At 41.2% G+C, this 10,136-nt stretch overlaps 1 long non-coding RNA gene across 1 annotated transcript; it reads left to right on the forward strand.

Annotated features, from left to right (window-relative positions):
* The first annotated feature begins 5,458 nt into the window (after positions 1-5,458).
* LOC129644993 (uncharacterized) lies at positions 5,459-9,470 on the forward strand. The gene is made up of 3 exons (XR_008711108.1): positions 5,459-5,553; positions 5,648-5,811; positions 9,279-9,470. It is a non-coding gene; the product is annotated as an uncharacterized LOC129644993 (long non-coding RNA).
* Positions 9,471-10,136: the final 666 nt, after the last annotated feature.

The raw sequence follows: 10,136 nt of genomic DNA on the forward strand, positions 1-10,136 counted from the left end.
AAGAAAAAATAAATATAGAAATGATAATATTTCTCCTTCAATGTTTTGTAGAATTCACCAGTGAAATAATCTGGCCCTGGAGTTTTCTTTACGGGGAGAGTTTTAAACAGAAATTCAATTATATTGAAATAGATACAGAACTATTGTGTTTCTTTTTGAATGAACTATAGTAGTTTATATCTTTCAAGACATTTGTCATGTCAGGTAATTGTTGACTATATTGGCATTGAGTTCATAATTTTTCCTTATTATCTTTTTATTACATGAGAATTTCTGTAGTGATGTCAGCTTTCTTGTTTCTGATACTGGTATTCTGGGCCTTTTCTTTCTTATTTTGCTTGTTCAGTTTGGCTAGTAGTTTATCAATTTTATTGATGGTCTCAAATATCAACTTTTGTTTTCATTTATTTTCTCTGTGCTTTTTTGGCTCTCTTTCCTTTCTTGTGCTTACTTTTGGCATCCATTTGCTCTTTCCCTTAAGGTGCAAAGCTGATTATTTTAGACCATTTTTCTAGTCTAATACAGGCCTTTAGTGCCATATATTGTTTTCTAAATACTGCATCTCACAAATTTTGCAACATAGTATTTCTATTTACATTCAGTTCAAAAAACATGGTAATTTTTTTTCTTTTTGACACATAGCTTACTTAGAATTTAGTTATTTTGTTTCCAAATATTTGAAGATTTTCCAGACATCATTCCAGTATTGGTTCCTAACATTTCTATGTGGTCATTCTTCTTATAACTTGAATAGTTTTAAATTTACTGAAATTTATTTTATGGTTCAGAATACAGTTGAGCTTTATAAATATTTATAAATGTTTTGAGTGCCCTTGAAAAGAATGTGTATTCTGCTACTATCGCGTGAACTGCTCTGGAAATACCAATGACATTAGGTTAGCCGTGTTATTCAAGTCTTCTATATTCTTACTTATTTTCTGCCCATCTGTTCTGTCAATCATTAAGAGAGGGTATATAAGTATACTTGTGAATCTGTCTGCACCTTCTTACAGTTCTCTCTCTTTTTGTTTCATGTATTTTGAAGCCTTGTTTTAGGCGCATATACTTTTGGGGTGTTATGTTTCTTTATGAACCGACTCTCTTTCTGCCTGCTCATACTCACTGCTCTGAAATGTCTTTTGTTTGCTATTGTTAAATATGCTTTCATTTCTTTTTAAAATTAGTGTTAGCATAATATATCTTTTCTATCCTTTTACTTTTAACCTGTATGGGTCTTATAGTACAGGTCTGATGGTGGTGAGTTCTTAAAGCTTTTGTCTATTTGAAAAAGCCTTGTTTATCCTCACTTTTGAAAGCTTTCTTCTTAGTAAGGAATTTTAGGTTGATGGATTTTTTCTTCCATTGCTTTAAAGATGTTGCTGCATGGTCTTTTATATTAAATTGTTTCTGACCAAAAAAAAAAAACAAAAAACCTGCTGTTATCCTCTTTGTTCCTCTGTATGTAATATGTTCCCTCCTTTTCCCTGGCTACTTTCAATTATTTTTCTTTATCAGTGGTTTTAATCAATTCAATTATGATGTGCCTTGGTGTAGTTTTCTTTATGTGTCTTATGTTTGAGTTTCTTTAAACTTTTTTGATTTGTGTGTTTAGAGTTTTCTTCATATTGAGAAATATGGGGGCTTTTATTTCTTCAAATATCCTTCAAGGACCCCTACTCTACTTGCACAGGCTGCCTGAAATTGCCCCACAGCTAGCTGTTATTCCATTTAGATTTTTCATCTGTTTTTTCTCTGTGCTTCATTTTCAACCGCTTCTATGTCTTCAGTTTCACTAACTTTTCCTTCTACTATGTCCGATCTGCAATTAATCCCACCCAGTGTATTTTCATCTCGTACATTGTAGATTTCTTTCTAGAAATTCAGCCTGGATGTGGACACAGTTGGGGAAAGGGATGGTAGGACGAATTGAGAGAGTAACATTGACACGTATACACTTATTGTTGTTGTTCAGTCACCAAGTCATGTCCACTCTTTGTGACCCTGTGGACTGCAGCATGCCAGGCCCTCTTGTCCCTCACCATCTCCCTGAGCTTGTCCAAGTTCATGTTCATTGAATCAGTGATGCCATCCAACCATCTCATCCTCTGTTGCCGTCTTCTCCTTCTGCCTTCAATCTTTCCCAGCACCAGGATCTTTTCCAAAGAGTCAGCTCTTCACATCAGGTGGTCAAAGTACCAGAGCTTCAGCTTCAGCATTAGTCCTTCCAATGAGTATTCAGGGTTGATTTCCTTTAAGATTGACTGGCTTGATCTCCTTGCTGTCCCAGGGATTCTCAAGAGTCTTCTCCAGCACCACAGTTCAAAAGCATTAGTTCTTCAGTGCTCTGCCATCTTTATGGTCCAGCTCTCACATCTGTACATGACTACTGAAAAGACCATAGCCTTGACTATATGGACCTTTGTCAGCAAAGTGATGACTCTATTTTTGGATACACTGTCTAAGTTTTTCATGGCTTTCCTTCTAAGAAGCAATCGTCTTCTCATTTCAGGGCTGTGGTCATCATCCACGTTGATTTTAGTGCCCATGAAGAGGAAATCTGTCACTGCTTCCACCCTTTCCCCTTCTATTTGCCATTAAATGATGTGACCAGATGCCATGATTTGAGTTTTCTTAATATTGAGTTTTATCTGTCTTTTTCACTCTCCTCTTCCACCCTCATCAAGAGGCCTCTTTTCTCTCTGCCATTATAGTGGTATCATGTGTAAAATAGATAGCTACATGTGTAAAATAGATACACTACATCTGCCTCTTGAGAAGCCTATACGCAGATCAGGAAGCAACATCTAGAACTGGACGTGGAACAACAGACTGGTTCCAAATAGGAAAAGGAGTACGTCAAGGCTGTATATTGTCATCCTGCTTATTTAACTTCTATGCAGAGTACAGCATGAGAAACGCTGGGCTGGAAGAAGCACAAGCTGGAATCAAGATTGCCAGGAGAAATATCAATAACTCATAGATGCAGATGACACCACCCTTAAGGCAGAAAGTGAAGAGGAACTAAAGAGCCTCTTGATGAAAGTCAAAGAGGAGAGTCAAAAAGCTAGCTTAAAACTCAACATTCAGAAAACAAAGATCATGGCATCTGGTCCCATCACTTCATGGGAAATAGATGGGGAAACAGTGGAAACAGTGTCAGACTTTATTTTTGGGGGGCACCAAAATCACTGCAGATGGTGATTGCAGCCATGAAATTAAAAGACACTTACTCCTTGGAAGGAAAGTTATGACCAACCTAGATAGTATATTGAAAAGCAGAGATGTTACTTTGCCAACAAAGGTCCATCTAGTCAAGGCTATGGTTTTTCCATTGGTCATGTATGGATGTGAGATGAGAGTTGGACTGTGAAGAAAGCTGAGCGCCGAAGAATTGATGCTTTTAAACTGTGGTGTTGGAGAAGACTCTTCAGAGTCCCTTGGACTGCAAGGCGAACCAACCAGTCCATCCTAAAGGAGATCAGCCCTGGGTGTTCATTGGAAGGACTGATGCTGAAGCTGAAATTCCAGTACTTTGGCCACCTCATGTGAAGAGTTGACTCATTGGAAAAGACTCTGATGCTGGGAGGGATTGAGGGCAGGAAGAGAAGGGGACGACAGAGGATGAGATCACTGGATGGCATCACTGACTTGATGGACATGAGTTTGAGTAAACTCTGGGAGTTGGTGATGGACAGGGAGGCCTGGTGTGCTGTGATTCATAGGGTCATAAAGAGTCGGACACGACTGAGCGGCTGAACTGAGCTGAACTGAACCATGTGTAAAATAGCTAGCTAGAGGAAAGCTGCTATCTAGCACAGGGAGCTCAACTCAGTGCTCTGTGTTGACCTAGTGAGGTGAGATGGGGGTGGGGTGGGAGAGAGGTTCAAGAGAAAAGGAATAGGTATACATGTAGCTGCTTCGCTTTGTTGTACAGCAGAAACTAATGCAACATTGTAAAGCAATTATACTCCAATAAAAAAGAGAAATTCAACCTGGACCTTTTTTATATCTCCCATGTCTTTATTTAACATATTCAATCCTTCCTCTAGAATCTTGAACATATGAATACAGTAATACTTTTCAAAATGTCCTTATCTACTACTTCTGTTATCTGGGTCATTTCTGGGTTCGTTTCAGTGGATTGATTTTTCTCCTCCCTTTGGGTTATGGGATTGTAGGTACCTGCTTCTTGGCATGCCTGGTAATTTTTTTCCCACTGTGGAGTAAGACCCTTTTTGTATTTTGCCTGATGTCCACTCTGGCTGGTGGGGAGAGGTGTTATTTCTAGTTTTAGGTGAGCTCCAGGGATTGTTCCCTCTAGTTTCATTGGTATTACTTGCCACGCCTTACAGAATTTCCTCTTATGCGTGCTCTGACCTGTGCTCAACTGCATCTTTGAGGGGCACCTTTTGAAAATCTCCCTGGTTCTCTCTCTGTGTAGCTTTCTCCTTTCCAGTATGCTTCCCTGAAAATTTTAGTTGCCTTGGCCTTCTTGCTCTCAGCTCCATATTCCCAAACCAAGGAGATCACTAAGCTCTGCCAGGCTTCCCCTTTTTTTGCACCATGACCTGAAAGCTCCCATGTCTCAGAGATTACTCTCCTTCACTGCCTATCATCTAATATCTTAAAAACCACAGTTTTATATATTTCATATCCTTTTTAGTTCTTTCGGGTATGAGAGCACATCCAGCCTCTGTTGTTCCCTCTTGGCTGGAAGCAGAAGTCTTCCCCTTGTACTTCCTTTTGTACACAGCCAGAGTAATTTTCTGATGTTTACAATAGAAAACACTGGATGAAACACTACCTTGCGTGATTAATGTGAAGATTAAATGAGAGAACACACATCTATGCTCAGGATAGTGTCAGCACTGAACAAGTGTTCAGTTAATGTTGATGTACTTGTCGGCTTTTGCTGTGTCAACAACCAACCTCCACACCTCAGCGGTTTACAATAACAAACACATCTAGCTCACGGGTGTTCTGGTCTACTGGTCTTTATCTGTCATGACTTGGCTGTGCTTAGCTCCCCTTGAGCACCAAGCTTTCTTATTCTAGGATGCAGATTGACAGTAGCATCATCTAAGAAGACAAGAACATGAGACCAAATAAATCATGAGATGCATTTAATGTTTATGCTCTGATGTGCTGCCTGTTACATCCTCTCACATTCGATTGGCTATCCTAAAGTCAATGGGATACAACTATACTCCATCCTTGGAGAGTTCTGGCAAAGAAGAGAGGTATGATTCTTTTACAGAAGAGGGAGTTGATGGTGATGGTGGTGGAAATCGCTCAGTCATGTCTGACTGTTTGTGACCCCATGGACTGTAGCCCTCCAGGCTCTTCTGTCAATTGAATTCTCCAGGCAAGAATACTGGAGTGGGTAGCTATTTCCTTCTGGAGGGGATCTTCCCCTTCCAGGGATCAAACCCGGGTCTCCTGCCTTGCAGGCAGATTCTTTACCATCTTAGCCACCAGGGAAGCCCGAAGGAGCTGATACTTGGGAACAAAACATAATTTACAATAGCTGGTGATTGTTATGAACATCTGCAAGTAAGTTTCTCTGTATATTTTTGCTCAAAGCAATACTTTGTGAAGAGCACTGGGGTGAACACATCTCTGTCCATTAGCATTTCCTTTCTCCTAGGTACATACCTGTCCTCTGGCTCATTTGCTATTGCCCAGTGGACTCTGATTACTGCATGAGGAGGGACAATGCATTCAAAGTGGACTCAAAGGCATTGAGACAGATGGACAGTGAGAACTGGCAGCTCAAGGACAAACAATATCAGTAGTCTGGGCACTGGGTGGGTAAGTGAATGACTTTCTTCAGTCTTCCATGTGCCACTTGTCTTAGGCATCCAAATCTTTATCCCTTATCTTTGTGCAGGAAACAAGGCTCCCATGATGTATCTGAGCAAATCAGTCCATCCTTACAGGATGCTAGGCACTTCCCTTCTTCATGAAAGAATATCCTCCACCCACCTCAACTTGAACAGTTCTCTCCTCCCCCAAACTCCAAGAGCCTTTATTTCAGGGCCTTTCACTTGACAATGACTTACAGGCAGTTTTGTAACAGGTCCTCAGTTTAACTTCTATTTATCTACCATATGGTTTGAAGACAAAGGAACTCGGATTTTCTAAGGGCCTTCCTTGTGCCAGGTCCCTTACATGGAGCAGCTATTCTAAACCTTGTGATGGCCTCACCAGGTTGCTCTGTGTCACAGGTGAGGAAATAGATGTACAGAGAAGCTAAGTGACTGTTCAAGGTCACAAAGCTAATAAGTGGCAGAGCTAGGGTTTGAACTTAGGTCTGTGTGTGCTTTGGGTTATAATTATTTATTTTTGTTTTATAATAATTATTTTGGGCCCTTAGTGGGATTTTTTTGTTCCTGGAAAGCAAGGACTACATCTTATGCTTCTTTGGTTCATCCATAAAGATCAATACAGAGACTGCGCACTGTACAGGTGCTTAAAAACATTACTAAATTTATTTATAAAGAGAGAAGCAGGGCTCCCCTGGTGGTTCATAGTGGTGAAGAACCTGCCTGCCAATGCAGAAGACATGGTTGGATCCCTAATCCGGGAAGATTCCACATGCCTTGGAGCAACTAAGCTTGTGAGCCCCACTTACTAAGCTTGTGCTCTAGAGCCCACAAGTCACAACTGTTGAAGCCCATGCTTATAACCTGTGCTCCAAAACAAGAGGAGCCACCATAGTGGGAAGCCCACACACCACAACTAGGGAGTAGCCCCAACTCACCGCAGCTACAGCAAGTCCTGTGCAGCAACAAAGACCCAGCCCAGACAAAAAGAAATAAATTAAAAAAACCAAATTTTTTTTTTAAAGGGCAAAGCTAATGACTCAGTGCTCCTCGAGTCCTGAAAAACATACCAGGTGTGGTTCAGGAGAAAGTATTTCTCCTTTCTGCTCTCATCCCTTGGTGGTCTAATCCTCATTGCTGGCTGAGGGCATTGTGGGGATGAGAAGATATGATAAATAAGACTTTGTCAGGGCACAGAAGGAAATCCACGAAGCTGTGGAGGTAGAGGGAAAAGCACATTTACTGTGTGTCTCTGTGCTGGGTTTTCACCATTTATTATCTCATCAAAGGCACATAATATCTTACAGGCTCAGATTTCTTAACTCCATTTAACAGCCAAGTGAAAAGAGAAAGTGAAAGGTACTCAGTCGTGTCCAACTCTTTGCAACCCCATGTACTATACAGTCCATGGAATTCTCCAGGCCAGAATACTGGAGTGGGTAGCTTTTCCCTTCTCCAGGGGATCTTCCCAACCCTGGGATCTAACCCAGGTCTCCCATATTGCAGGCAGATTCTTTACCAGCTAAGTATCAGACAGTAATAAATAATCTGGAATCTCAATACCGGTCTGACTGACTTCAAAGCTCCGATGGTTGCCTCTACACCCCACTACTGACATGGATACCACTCCCTCCGTTGAGAGAAAGCCAGGTCAGGTCATCACTGAGGCTGGCTGGCCTTGAGCACATGGGGATTAAATAACAGAATATATTCCACCCACACAACTAAAAGTTACCCGCTTCACACTACCTGATCCATTGCCACTGGAGACTTTTTTATCAGCTATTACCTGTGTGGTAGTCAAGCAGTTCATATTTTTCATTGAATCATCTCATTACATTCTTGACATAGTCTCTCATTCTCTCTGAAAATAAAATGGTTTAAGATGAAAACTGCAATTACAGTGGCATCTATGAAAAGGACCTGGGGTTCCTGCAGCGTTTAAAACAATATGTAATTGCCGATGAAAGAAAAGCATGCTATTGGCCCAAACAATTGATTAAAAGCAAATTTGGAGGAATTTTCTGTGCACCATCATGTACAGGCTGACACCCTTTCTCCTGGAGCCAAAGTGATTTGTGCGAGGCTCAGAGAGGTTAATGACTTCTCCAAGGTCACACAACTAGCGTTCTTCTGACATAGGAGGCTATACATTTGACATGTATTATCCAGGGACCTGACACAGACTAGAGTATGTAAGATTCTCGAAGGGTTAGATGATTTCATGGGCAATGGTGGGCTTCCCTGGTTCCAGTATTTACCATCTTGTCGCTGGACTTTGGCAGTTCATTTATTCATTTTTTAATATTCATTTATTTGGATGTGCCAGGTCTCAGTTGTGGCACGTGGGATCTTTGATCTTTGTAGCAGCATGCAGGATCTGTAGCTGTGGCATGCGGACTCTTAATTGTGGCATGTGAGATCTAGTTCCCCAACCAGGGCTTGAACCCAAGGCCCTGCATTGGCAGCACAGTCTTAGCCACTGGACCACCAGGGAAATCCCTTAGCAGTTTAGGCTCCTCTCACTCACCTCACTCCCTTCCCACAATGTTCTCCAAATAACACCCTGATAGACTGTGGCAATCATTATTGGTTGCCCACCAAAAAGGTCCCCCATCCTTTTGGCATTACCAGAATGATAGTTTTAATCCAGTAACAATATATCCAAGGAGCAATCTTGATAGGTTTCAGCCTCTCTTTGCAACTACGCACATAAATAAATAAGTCTTGCGTTTCACTTTGGAGAAGGCAATGGCACCCCACTCCAGTACTCTTGCCTGGAAAACCCCATGGATGGAGGAGCCTGGTGGGCTGCAGTCCATGGGGTCGCTAAGAGTCTGACGTGACTGAGCGTCTTCACTTTCACGTTTCACGTTCATGCGTTGGAGAAGGAAATGTCAACCCACTCCAGTGTTCTTGCCTGGAGAATCCCAGGGACAGCGGAGCCTGCTGGGCTGCCGTCTCTGAGGTTGCACAGAGTCAGACACGACTGAAGCGACTTAGCAGCAGCAACAATCTTTTACTTAGTAGATTTGGTTTGCTGTAATAGTATGAGTACAAGGATTCTGAAACTATTTTCTATGTTTTTAGATCTGAACAAATAAATGAATATACTAATGTTAGGAATCAGAGTTCTCACTATGGAAGAAACAAACCTGAAATGGAGTAAAGCAAGCAAAGCCCCACAGAGTTTGATGGGAATTAGAGACTAGAGCATGACTCTTTGGGCTTCCCTGGTGGCTCAGATGGTAAAGAATCTGTCTATAATGCAGGTGATGGAGAACCCGGGTTCCATCTCTGGGTGGGGAAGATCCCCCAGAGAAGGGAATGGCAACCCACTCCAGTACTCTTGCTTGAAGAACTTCATGGACAGAGGAGCCTGGTGGGCTAGTCTATGGGGTTGCAGAGAGTTGGAAACGACTGACTAACACTTTCACGTCACTGTATTTCTAGCTTTGCCCAGTGAAAGGACCTTGAAGTGTCAACATAATTGGCAATGAGCACACTCCAGCACACAGTTTTCGTTTCTGAAAAGCATTCTTGGACTTCCTGACGATTCAAAGACTCTGTGCTTCCAAGGCAGGGGGTGCAGGTTCAATCCTTGGTCTGGAAACTAAGATCCTACAAGCCATGAGGCATCTCTCATTAAAGGTAATTTTTTTAAATAAAATTTAAAAATAAAGAGCATTCTTTGTTATAAAAAAAAAAAAGCAGGGGTCCTTGAAGTAATGGCTGATTCAAGGATTGGGGCAGGGAAAGTACAAGGTGAGTCTGCAACGTGGACTGTGACAGAAAATAAGACATATTAGTAATAGGAATAGATCAAAAGTACAAGGAGACACCCAAAGGCAGTAAGCATCCAAATGTATGACAGTTATGGGTTATAACCAACGGAATATATTAATAACTAGAATCTATAAGTTCATCCAAGTCCGTATATATATGCACTAGGGACAGCTCTCCCCTGTTGTAGAAAAATGCAGAAGAAATGACAGTTTTAGAAAACCACTGTTTTGCTACCATCCTAGTAAAAGAGCTGGGCAAAAATTATCAAGGGATGCTAAAACATGTGGTTGAAAGTCTAATGAGGAACAAGATATTTACAGTCTCAACAAATCTCTCCCCCAAGTAATTATTAATTAGAAAAGGAAAAATAGGAACTTGGCAAGCACCCTTTTAATAAAATGATCAAAGTTAACACCACCAATAATGGGACAAATTAACCTTGCTGCCTCTTTATATTTTGCACTTCTGTGGTGTTCTGGCCCAAAGTACTTAACCTAAAACTAATAATGAGGAAATATCCAGACA

The sequence above is a fragment of the Bubalus kerabau genome, chromosome 2 (genome assembly GCF_029407905.1).
Source record: "Bubalus kerabau isolate K-KA32 ecotype Philippines breed swamp buffalo chromosome 2, PCC_UOA_SB_1v2, whole genome shotgun sequence".
In the NCBI taxonomy this organism is placed as follows: Eukaryota; Metazoa; Chordata; class Mammalia; order Artiodactyla; family Bovidae; genus Bubalus; species Bubalus kerabau.